General features: G+C 37.7%; 1 long non-coding RNA gene across 7 annotated transcripts in view; it reads left to right on the plus strand.

Annotated features, from left to right (window-relative positions):
- The window catches only part of LOC118315890, a 37,132-nt gene that overhangs the window by 20,068 nt on the left and 4,403 nt on the right, over positions 1-12,661 (plus strand). For 6 of the 7 annotated variants that reach the window (XR_007031028.1, XR_007031031.1, XR_007031027.1 and 3 more), the window contains 3 exons: positions 6,119-6,186; positions 9,013-9,100; positions 11,205-11,292. This is a non-coding gene — a long non-coding RNA (uncharacterized LOC118315890). Of the gene's footprint in view, positions 1-322; positions 522-6,118; positions 6,187-9,012; positions 9,101-11,204; positions 11,293-12,661 lie in introns of all 7 variants that reach the window. The other variant, XR_007031030.1, reaches the window with a different exon arrangement.

Genomic DNA, 12,661 nt, shown 5'->3' on the forward strand with positions numbered 1-12,661 from the left:
TTGCTATCATGAGATTTTTTGTATTTTGTATCTCTTTTGGCATTTATGAATGGCCCTGATCAAATTGTCTTGCCGGATGTTCCCCACACCCGTGACATATGAAAGTAAATTTAATTTTATTTAGGATTTGGACTGGAAATCAGACAAAACAAAGTTTTTTTAAGCTGTTACATTGCACTATAAGAAATTATAACAGCCTCTTCACTATTTCCTGATATTTCACAAACCACTACATTTTCTACTGAGACTCTCCCTCTTTGCATTCTTAGATACAGATTATGTATTTAGTCTGTAAAAGTTGCATTTCTTTTTTATTTTCCAGTTCGGTGTATGAGTTTAAAAAAGCATCAATGAAGTCAACAGATACTGTCATGCGGCCAGACTGTTGATCCAACAAGAAACAGTGCAGATTCATATTTTCCAGGATTGCTCTGGTTTTTTTGTTGTTGTTTTTTTTGCACAATTTCATGATATTGTGGGAGTTGTTTCTCAGATATCTTCTCAGCTCTGTGGATAATCAGGTATGTACTTGTATAAATGCCGTCTTCTTGACTTGGGGACAGTTTGAGGAGTTGCCCGTTTGCGGTGTCTCCTCTCGCCCTTTCACTGTTTGACGCACAATGTGAGGCTCAAACCTTTGCGTTAATAATTGATACGCACTGGCTGTAACATTCAGCGAGCAAAGCAAACACTTCCTTGTTTCCAATCAGATCATTCTTTCATTATCTACTGAGACAAAGGATTTGTGTGATATCTTGTGACTACTACAGGAAACCTCAAACATATTGAACATATTTACACATCTCAGTGTTTTACATTTATCATTTATCTTTATTCATCCCATTCCGCAGTTGTATGAACTATTTTGAATTACCTGTCGTGTGTGTGTGTGTGTGTGTGTGTGTGTGTGTGTTTGGAGGTTCCTGTTCTTCCTCCTGTTTATGGCAGCATCTCTATGTACCTTTACTCCAGCCATGTACAGTATGACTTTGAATCTGACCCATGTACCTGCCATTTAACCCCCCCCCCCCCCCCCCGACCAACGCACACATGCAAACACACACTTGTGCACTTTTCTGGTGTATGAGTCAAAAGAAAACAGCTGGCGTGTCCCATGGGTGGAGGTGGAAAATGATTCAGGAAAGCAGGAAGGAGGGAGGTGGCGGTCTGGTAAGGGGTAATGTGGCTCCTGACGTAAGAAGCCCGCACCTCATAAATAGACACACACACACACACACACACACACACCAGTCCATGACGACATGTCATAAGTGCTGTAAAGGCTACTTCTATGGTGCCATAGACGTAGCTGAATGAAGCATCACAGCATACAGTCCATTTAATTCACACACACACACACACACACACACACACACACACACACACACACACACACACACACACACACACACACACACACACACACACACACACACACACACACATGTGTTAGGAATACACAATTTCACAGGTAAAGGCTCACTCGTATGCTGACGCACTCATGCTGACAATGACTCATTCTCACACTTTTGCTTCTTTCTTGGTCTCTCTTTAAAATCTGTCACACACACACACACGCACACACACAAACTGTGCATACAATTTATCTTTATCTTTGTCTAAATAAATTTTAGATGCAGCAAGTGAAAGATATATAATTATTGTATTAAGTATTCAATGTAAGGGAGCAACACATTGGGCCTTTGTATAAATTTTTAAAAAAAATCGTTAATCTTCAAATGCAAAAATCTCAGTTGCTGCCACATTGCAAATTCCATTAACCCCTCTAATTGTCAGACGATTTGAGAGGTACAGGTTTCTGATTGAGATTTTAATTCTAGATGATGTAATCATAACATTTCTGTATGAAGGGACAGAGTCATAGAAATAACACATCAGAGTTTTCATACAGTTACAATAAAAAATATATATATATTTAACTTTTAAAGAGCTTAGCAGTTTAAAACAAGTAAAACAAATCACTGTGCCACTTCTTTTCAGGAGGCTGAAACCTTTCAGCTCCCTTCTGTGATTTCAGGTGTTCATGTGCACCGCATATGAAAAGGTTAAATCCTCATAGTCAGCTGTTAATGATGTCAGATATCATATGTAAACATTAAGCTTATTAAAGCAAATAATGTTATAAAATTATTATATCTCAATTGGGTCTTACAATTAACAGACACCAAACTACCTCTTATCATGAAAATATGTGTTTTGGGAGTTATCACATAAAAAAAAACTGTTTCATCACACATTTCAGCAGTTTGTATACAGGCAAAATAAAACTAAAAAGAAAATAAATTTTGCCCTTTGCCCTATGAATGATACCATGTCTGCAGAATGGGTGTCAAACTTTGCAGCTTGAAGCAGACTTCATTTGTTTGTTTTGAGAATTTAGTGCTTCATTTTTGGCCAGAATGATCAGTGACACTGAAGGTTTTCAAGAATCAGGAGGGCGACTTGACTACTAGATTAAGCCGTATGACCAGATTTGATGTGTTTTATATGCCCGTTCATTCACACAGAATAGATGAATATATATCACGCAAAGACACATGTGAGATGTGTAGAGGAAAAATGACACAAAGCAGCAGAATAGATGTTTAGGCAAATCAAAGCATACAGAAAGAAAATAAAACAATATTTCATTCAGGTGTTCAATTTTTGGTCTAAAAATGTCGACATGTGAACATTTTTAGTTAACATGTATTCATGCTTTACATTGAGGCAGTTCTGCTTTTTAAATGTCAAACTAAACACTGCTGCTGATTTTGTTCAGATTTCAACACTGAAAATCTCCAGATCAGAAAAAAATAAAACTGATGCAAAAAGTCTGACAGGAAGTGTTTTTCTCTATAGCTTCCACCTCTCTCTGGAGTTCATGATTTCAACTTCTCTCTCATCATCTTTAAAAAAGAAAAGGAGAAATTTTAAATGCCTTAATGTCAAAGAACATTTGGACACTTCTGTCCTCTTCAACAGATTAATTCTATTAACTCCTTCATTTTGAATATTTAGAATTTGAGAATGATTTGTTTTTCTCTGTCTTGACCTCAATGTCAAATTTAACATCAACTTCATAAAATCATTGACACAAATGTATCATTTGTTCCCTAATACTGGGGGTTAAAATGTGAATTGTGTTTTGGAACTTATTAGGAGACCTACAAAAGAGGGTTTGCATATTATTTTTACTGCTTTAATTCACATTTTTCTGTCATTAATATTAAAATTTTGAAATTACATGTTTTTGTATAATTTTGATATCATGCCAATAATCATGGAGTTGGCAAATCATCAAATGGATTTAACTTTTATTCAGTTTTAAAGAAAAAGGAGAAAGCTCGAAAGGATTCTATAGAAATAATGATACATTTCAAAGCTATTCCAAATCCAGTTTCAGTTGAAAATTGAAAATACAAATATCAGTAAGTTTTAGATCATGTTTAGATAATGTACTATTCTATTAAAGAACAATGACGTCTCACAAGTGCAGTTACACAACTCTACGAACAGAGCACTTTTATATAGACAGTGGGTTAAGGTGATTGTACATGCATCTAAATTGTTTCCTCCATTTTAGGAAATATACACTTTTGTTTCATGTAGTTGATGTAAATTTGCAGAAAGACAAAAAAGATGTTACAAAACTAAATTCAAACACACAAGCATTTTGAAGATAAGGTGTGTTTGTGTGTGTGTACCAAGACTTAAGCTGAGATTGTCGGACCCACAAATGTTGATTTGCTCCTCTTTTTCTTTTCCTCACTTTGTCCTTCGGTTTCACTTTGGAGCAAATGCAGAAAACAGCAGGTTTGAGTCGGAGTGAAGAGGTAAAAGAGGAAACGTATGAATAGTGTTCGGATATGTTGGGGTAAGAGCAGCTGTCAGAGGGACTTCTGGTAACTGCAGGACGTATTCTTTCCAGGAAAAAAGAAATACAGAGTTGTTTTTAACCCAACAACAGTGCAATTTTTTTTTTTTGGGGGGGGGGGGGGGGGGGGGGGGGGGGGGGGGGGGGGGGGTTATGCAAGCTGTTCCGAAACAGTTTCATAAGCAAAAATGTCACAGAAGGTTTCTCAGTCCAAAGAGGCCTTTGTAAAACCAACAACTGGGGCTAACACAAGACAAATCACAACGGTTGGAGTTTTCATGTGACTGCTGAATTTAAAACTGACTCACAGGACGCAAAATTTGTCTTCACCGGGATTAAGTTCAGTGCAAATTCACTGAAAAAAGCAGATTGTCTGCCATTTTATTCACATTGTGTCAAAAAATTGAAAGTTGGAATTTTATGTTCATGTGTATTATCACTTTCATGCTTCTTTAGTAACATGACAGAGCAGTGAGGCTTTACCTTTTACTGTCCAAATATGTGCAGGATTAACGATGAACAGCAGAAGTTAAAGATCATTCTGCTTTAACTTGCTTTTTTTATGTATAAGTCAGATGCACGCAGGCAAACACACACACACACACACACACGCACACCTTATTTTCATATGGATAAATCTCTGACCGAAATTCATGGTTCATATTAAAGAGAAAAAATATTGGATTGATATGAGACAAATGAGATGAGAGTTTTTATGATAAGATAAAAGGTAATGTTAATGTAAATACCAGAATCAGACTTTACTCACCAGGAGCATGTATACACAGTAGACAATAGAAGAATAATAGGCCCTGTAGCCCGGGAGTTACATGCACTCACACCGACTGTCTGTCTGTTGATTACAGTCCCGAGTCTATGCATATGTTGCTTCAGGTAAAAAATAAAAAATAAAACATAACTCACCTTTTCCATCTCTTCCAGTTTTTTTTTTCCGATTGCTAACCAGCATTGTCCACACTGAAGCCACTCTTACAGTTTGCTTCCCAACATGCATTTTGGCCAAACAATTCGTCTCACCTCCAAAACTCACACAAAACACCACAACACTTACACGTCTCAAAATCAGCTTGCTCCATCAGAACATTGGCATCAACTCTTAGTCCGAAAGCAAACACTGTCAGTCACAACACTCTGCCTTAGAAAAACCCCACTAACGACAGGGAGCATCAGATAAATGATGAACTTTATCTTTGACGTTTTAATTGTTTTTCACATAAATCAGTATTATAGAATTTTTAAAAAAAAACACATTTTACTTTAGTGACTGTACTGGAGTATATGTAAGAAGAATGAATCAAGAATTGCTTTACAGTAATACCCTTTATTTTGTCTATATCTTTGCATATAGTCATTTACTTGTGCAAAGTAAAAGGTTGGAACAAAAGAAAGATCCCAAAATTCTGACAATGATTACAAAAGAAACAACATGTATGGTGCTATCACTCAGACTGTACAGTGCTGTGAGGGTTCTAGTTGTCCCTCTCTCCTCCACGTTGAGGCAGATCACAACTGAGTCCGGTTCTGTTGGAGACGATAACCTGTTTTTTTCTCTCCTCGGACACTCATTGTGGGAATTGTTGGGCTTCTGGTCGTAAGGTCTCAACCTCACGAGGAAAGAGCCCTGAGATGATGTACGGCATTGCATTTGCATTTGGCCACAAGTTCTCATCGTCGTCGCCGCTCTCGGTCTTCCTCTCCACCCTCTCTCTCTTCTCTTCCAACTGCGATCCATGTTTCCAAACAGAATCCTCCTTCCGAAGCCGACCCCTGTTCTCTCTTCGGTTAACAGACCCAAAAAAACCCCACATTGGTAGGCTCCCAGCTGAAACTGCAATCGGCTATGTTTGGAATGATCATTATTTCATTTTATTAGAAATATTCTGCTAAGATTTTCTGGTTCATAGTTGGTGCAGCATGAAGGAGGAAAGAGTCCTTGGGTTTCGGAGAATGTGGTCATTGGACGCATTTTTTGTGAACGCAATGGAAAATGAGTTACACTTTGGCCGACTGATCGACTCTGTTTCACTGACACTGTGACTTCAGTTTGGACCAATGCATGTTAGCAATCGAAGAAAAAAAACTATAATTCTCTATGTTTTTCACTGACATCCTGGGTTATTTGTTTCATGCATTTGTCCAATATTGAAAATGCATTTCAAAATAGTGTGTGTTTTTCCTAAATCTTTTTAATCCTTTTTTTTTTCTTCTTTCTATTCATAGGGCCGAAGAGATGACTGCAAAGGGGAAAAGATAGAAACTGCACTAAGATCCGGCAAGAGTCTCGCAAGGTAAATTGGTTGTTTGTTTAAGTGTGAATATTGAGAGTAAACTCTTCAATTAAAACCTTACTGTATGTAATTGGTAGAGGCTTCTATGGGTAATAACAAGAGTAAAGCTTGACTTTAAATGTGCAATGAAATTAGGTGAGGAGAGAGAGGACGGAGGAGCCGAAACGTTTTGCTCCGGTTGAGCCTAAAAACACACCTGTACTTGTACAGTGCCCGTACTTGTACCAGGTACAACGCAACAGAATATGAGAATTTTATGACACATTTTTGGACATAAAAGAAAACCCCATTAAGGACCCTTTTCCAAAGCTTTAACTTGGTGGGAAAAGTAGTCTTCATTATAGACAAGAGCTGGCTGAATCCGTACCCAAGAGTATTAATTATTGATCCTGAAATGTTACAAATGTCAACGATAAGAGTTTATCTGATCAGGGTTTCTGACAGCCCGGACCAGTGTTAGCATTCGAGCATTCAGGCTACCAATTGGTTAGACTCTGGTTGCCAGTACCCCCAGTTAAAGCAACTGTCCTGCGATTAATCCTCCTTTTATGAATGTCATAATGTCCAGTATCTGTTGAAAGGGTTGAAAGAGGTGCCGAAGTCTTTTATTCTTTTGAGCTGTATTGCATTTTGCAGGGAGGTGTTTGCATTATTTAGCCTGCCATCCATGCAGCAAACAGTGTGGACAAAATTCAAAGAAACACCTGTCAGCATAATGCAATACAATTCTACAACCGCACAAACTACACTACAAAATGATCATGATCAACTCCTCTGAAACTGTTTCAACAAAAATTGAACATTATTGCCTTCATGAAAGAGGATTTATTGCAGTTGTCACAGACTCCATTGGTTCTACTGAGTTGTCCTAATAAACTGGTACCTTTGAATAGGATTATTTCCTGAAAATAGAATATTAATTGAGCCCGCAAACCCCCAAAATGTTGGTTGAATCAAAAACTTTGATTTAAAGCAAAGATTTCATTGAATTAGATGAGCTTGATTTTGCCAATTGACGACTTTTAAATCCGGATCAGTTGTTGTTGTTGTTGTGTGTGTGTGTGTGTGTGTGTGTGTGTGTGTGTGTGTGTGTGTGTGTGTGTGTGTGTGTGAGAGAATGAGAGAGAGAGAGGAAGACATTTAAACGTATGTTATCTTGGATCCCTATTTTAATTTTTGGACGTTATTGGTGAGGCTTTGATCCGTGCATTTAGACACGTAGAAATGTTAAATGTGGAAGAGTTCCTTAGTTTAATTGGAGTCTTGCTCCTGTGTGTGTGTGTGTGTGTGTGTGTTTATCAATGTGTTAGACACCAAAGTTTGCTCACTTGTTTGTGTGTCAACCTCGGCAGGTATACTGTAGGTGCGTCATTTCTGAAATTCCCTACAGTGAGGGCAGATGACACATTTCAAGGCTGCCATACATGAGCTAGATGAAACTTCAGATTCCATGTAGAATGTTAAATAGTATAGTATGCAAGTATACTTTTCCTTTACCGTACTGAACACAAATGTAAAACCATAATTTCTCAAGTGGTTAAAAACTAGTTCAAGCTGTTTTAAACGTCTCAAGACATTTTTTTTTTCCAGTGGTTTCAATATATAATTGACCAACTTATTTATCAAAAAAATGTGTGTGTGTGTGTGTGTGTGTGAGAGTGAGAGAGTGAGAGAGAGAGAGAGAGAGAGAGAGAGAGAGAGACAGTATGTTTTTTAGCATACACACAAAAATGAATCCCAGTGTGCAGGTATGTGTTGTAATTTATTCAGGGTCTGTAACATATTGCTACATTTTAAAACCTACACGTAAACGTAGACACACACACACACACACACACACACACACACACACATACATACATATAACCTCTATGGGTTGCATTTGGTTAATGTCATATAAAGTCGAACAAAATTAAATGTAAACATAGAGGAAAATGTCTGAAACAAACACACTGACACATGCCAATACAACCACATCTGCCAAGCGTCTGTGTGTGTGTGTGTGTGTGTGTGTGTGTGTGTGTGTGTGTGTGTGTGTGTGTGTGTGTGTGCGCACGTTTGATTTTATCATGCTAAATGGATGTAAGTGAGACAACTGTTCTAACATACAATTGAATCTCAAGAAATACGTAAAGACACTCCTATTTTAATACCTTATATGTCATAAAATGGATCCTGATCTATGTTTTACTATTACTATTGGCTTCATGTTATAACATGAGGTATTAATTCTGACACAAACACAATCTGACATGTTCTTGGCTTATTTGATATCTAAATCTAATTTATGATTGAAACATTTTACATTCCATGTTGATTAAACTCACACTGAGATAAATTTCCAGTACATTTCAGATGTTAAAGGGATTTAATTTGTGAAGATTTTTTAATGAATTTACTGTTGATATGTCCAGAGAGGCTTTTTTTGTGTGTCTTTGTGTGTGAGACTGTTTGAGTGGGTGTACATGTACATCTGTCTGTCCCTACGCTTCCCGTTTTTTGGACAACAGTGTTATCAGTGCGTGTGTGTGAGAGAGAGAGAGAGAGGAAGATATAAAAACGTATGTTATCTTGGATCCCTTTAATTTTTGGACGGTGATGGTGAGGCTTTGATCCGTGCATATAGACACGTAGAAATGTTAAATGTAGTTCTTTAGTTTAATTTGAGTTTTGCTGCTGCTGCTGTGTGTGTGTGTGTGTGTGTGTGTGTGTGTGTGTGTGTGTGTGTGTGCGTGTTCGTGCGTGTTTCTTTCACTCTGTGCCTTAACTGAAAGGTTTTAAAGGTTTACATCTTTTTTATTAATATCTTTATTTGTTTCCTCACAGGAAAATCCGACGAGCAGGATGATTGGACAGACGCCAAATTGTAAGGCAGTAAACTGTTTACTCAGCTGGATGAAACACACACATGCAGGTGACTATATTACATGTTTCATGTTATGTGTCATACAAAAACAAACCTCTGTTAACTTATGCTCTATACCATGTGGAACGTTGGTTGAGCACAAATTGTACGCAGAGATATTTGTGATAAGAAAAAATATTATCATTTAATAGGAGATGTACAGCTGATGTGAAAATATATCCATCAAGGCAGAAGCTCTACAAAAGACTAAAATCTTTAATATCTTTAAATACCTGTAAATTGATGTGGGTCATTGCTCTGCTGCCCGTTGTATTTTGAGGTTACCTGTGAGTTTGACACTTATTATATTTATTTCCAAATGTGTGTGTGTGTGTGTGTGTGTGTGTGTGTGTGTGTGTGTGTGTGTGTGTGCATGTGCATGCGTGCGTGCCCGCGCATAGGTACCTACAAAAGAAGATGCAAATATCAAACAATAATTGTAAAAGCCTGCTGTGATATTATTGGGAGGTGGTTGTCAGATACCTGTAATGCATTTCATGTGATCCACTGGCCAGGAGCTGTCATTTTGTACAATACAGTCAGGAAGTTTAGGTGTGACTTTACTTTACTGTAAATCAGTTCGAGCAGATTTTCTCCGTTTTCTCTGCCGGACATCATGCGACTGTCACGTCACGGCAAACTTCTGGATGTGTGAAATGGGAATCAGGCTGTGTGTTTTTTCTGCGTTGAAGTTGCTGGGATGCATCGATGGAGAAGTGCTTGATGTATGTTGTGTCAGACCTCCACTGGTTAACATTGTCAGCTATAGGACAAAGCAGAAACACTGTGGGGTGGGCAGTCATGCGGGCAGGACATCTGTCAGATGTGTGTCTGACGCCCATGCAGATGTGGGAAACCGCTGTGCAGGGCGGAAGTGGATCATTTACAGTTGTGCTGCTCTGTTTGTTAAGGGGGGTTTCAGTGTCCCTGTGTCGCTGTCCACTTCCTCGATGCTGAAGTACACGTTTCAGCACCACGGAGGTGGACAGCGACACACAAAATGGCAGAAAAATTACATGAACAAGAAAAAACACGTGTCAGTGACTTTCGCTCCAAAAGTCTGTGTGTGTAATGCAAAATGTTCTAATAAAACCAACTTCTATATTAGGGTAGTTTCTAAAAACAACGTGGCTGAAATCTGTAACGGCAGTGCAGTGGGGGTATGTGTGTATTATTTTGTAAGCTTATGTTATTAGCATAGAGGAAACGTTACAGTCCTGGTTTTTATTAATGAAAGGTTTTTAAAAAAGAGAGAAGTGAGACAAGTGTTTTAACATACAATTGAATCTCAAGACTTACGTTAAGACACTCAGATTTTAATACCTTATATTTCATATAATGGATCCTGAGCTATGTTTTAAAATGTGCAAACTATTACTATTGGCTTCATGTTATAACATGAGGTATTAATTCTGACAGACACACAATCTGACATGTTCTTGGCTTATTTGATATCTAAAATCTAATTTATGATTGAAACATTTTACATTACATGTTGATTAATCTCACACTGAGATAAATTTCCAGTGGCTAAAAACAGATATGTAACAGATTTCATTTGAGAAGATTTTTTAATGAAGTTACTGTTGATATGTCAAGAGACACTTTTTATGTTTGTTTTGACTATAATTCGAGTTGTTTATACGAAAGAAACGCTGGAGGAAAAGTACTAGTGTTACAGTTGGTGCTGTGTGTGTGTGTGTGTGTGTGTGTGTGTCTGTGTGTGTGAGACTGTTTGAGTGGGTGTACATGTACATCTGTCTGTCTCTACGCTTCCCGTTTTTTGGACAAGAGTGTTATCAGTGCGTGTGTGTGAGAGAGAGAGCGAGAGGAAGATATAAAAACGTATGTTATCTTGGATCCCTTTAATTTTTGGACGGTGATGGTGAGGCTTTGATCCGTGCATATAGACACGTAGAAATGTTAAATGTGGAAGAGTTCTTTAGTTTAATTTGAGTTTTGCTGCTGCTGCTGTGTGTGTGTGTGTGTGTGTGTGTGTGTGTGTGTGTGCGTGTGTGTGCGTGCGTGTTTCTTTCACTCTGTGCGTTAACTGAAAGGTGGGTTTTAAAGGTTTATATCTTTTTTATTAATATCTTTATTTGTTTCTTCACAGGAAAATCCGAGGAGCAGGATGATTGGACAGACGCCACCATGTAAGGCAGTAAACTGTTTACTCAGCTGGATGAAACACACACATGCAGGTGACTATATTACATGTTTCATGTTATGTGTCATACAAAAACAAACCTCTGTTAACTTATGCTCTATACCATGTGGAACGTCAGTTGAGCACAAATTGTACGCAGAGATATTTGTGATAAGAAAAAATATTATCATTTAATAGGAGATGTACAGCTGATGTGAAAATATATCCATCAAGGCAGAAGCTCTACAAAAGACTAAAATCTTTAACATCTTTAAATACCTGTAAATTGATGTGGGTCATTGCTCTGCTGCCCGTTGTATTTTGAGGTTACCTGTGAGTTTGACACTTATTATATTTATTTACAAATGTGTGTGTGTGTGTGTGTGTGTGTGTGTGTGTGTGTGCATGTGCATGCGTGCATGCCCGCGCATAGGTACCTACAAAAGAAGATGCAAATATCAAACAATAATTGTAAAAGCCTGCTGTGATATTATTGGGAGGTGGTTGTCAGATACCTGTAATGCATTTCATGTGATCCACTGGCCAGGAGCTGTCATTTTGTCCAATACAGTCAGGAAGTTTAGGTGTGACTTTACTTTACTGTAAATCATTTCGAGCAGATTTTACGTTAAGACACTCAGATTTTAATACCTTATATTTCAGATAATGGATCCTGATCTATGTTTTAAAATGTGCAAACCATTACTATTGGCTTCATGTTATAACATGAGGTATTAATTCTGACAGACACACAATCTGACATGTTCTTGGCTTATTTGATATCTAAAATCTAATTTATGATTGAAACATTTTACATTACATGTTGATTAATCTCACACTGAGATAAATTTCCAGTGGCTAAAAACAGATATGTAACAGATTTCATTTGAGAAGATTTTTTAATGAAGTTACTGTTGATATGTCAAGAGACACTTTTTATGTTTGTTTTGACTATAATTCGAGTTGTTTATACGAAAGAAACGCTGGAGGAAAAGTACTAGTGTTACAGTTGGTGCTGTGTGTGTGTGTGTGTGTGTGTGTGTGTCTGTGTGTGTGAGACTGTTTGAGTGGGTGTACATGTACATCTGTCTGTCTCTACGCTTCCCGTTTTTTGGACAAGAGTGTTATCAGTGCGTGTGTGTGAGAGAGAGAGCGAGAGGAAGATATAAAAACGTATGTTATCTTGGATCCCTTTAATTTTTGGACGGTGATGGTGAGGCTTTGATCCGTGCATATAGACACGTAGAAATGTTAAATGTGGAAGAGTTCTTTAGTTTAATTTGAGTTTTGCTGCTGCTGCTGTGTGTGTGTGTGTGTGTGTGTGTGTGTGTGTGTGTGCGTGTGTGTGCGTGCGTGTTTCTTTCACTCTGTGCGTTAACTGAAAGGTGGGTTTTAAAGGTTTATATCTTTTTTATTAATATCTT

Source organism: Scophthalmus maximus, chromosome 7 (assembly GCF_022379125.1).
Source record: "Scophthalmus maximus strain ysfricsl-2021 chromosome 7, ASM2237912v1, whole genome shotgun sequence".
Classification (NCBI taxonomy): Eukaryota; Metazoa; Chordata; class Actinopteri; order Pleuronectiformes; family Scophthalmidae; genus Scophthalmus; species Scophthalmus maximus.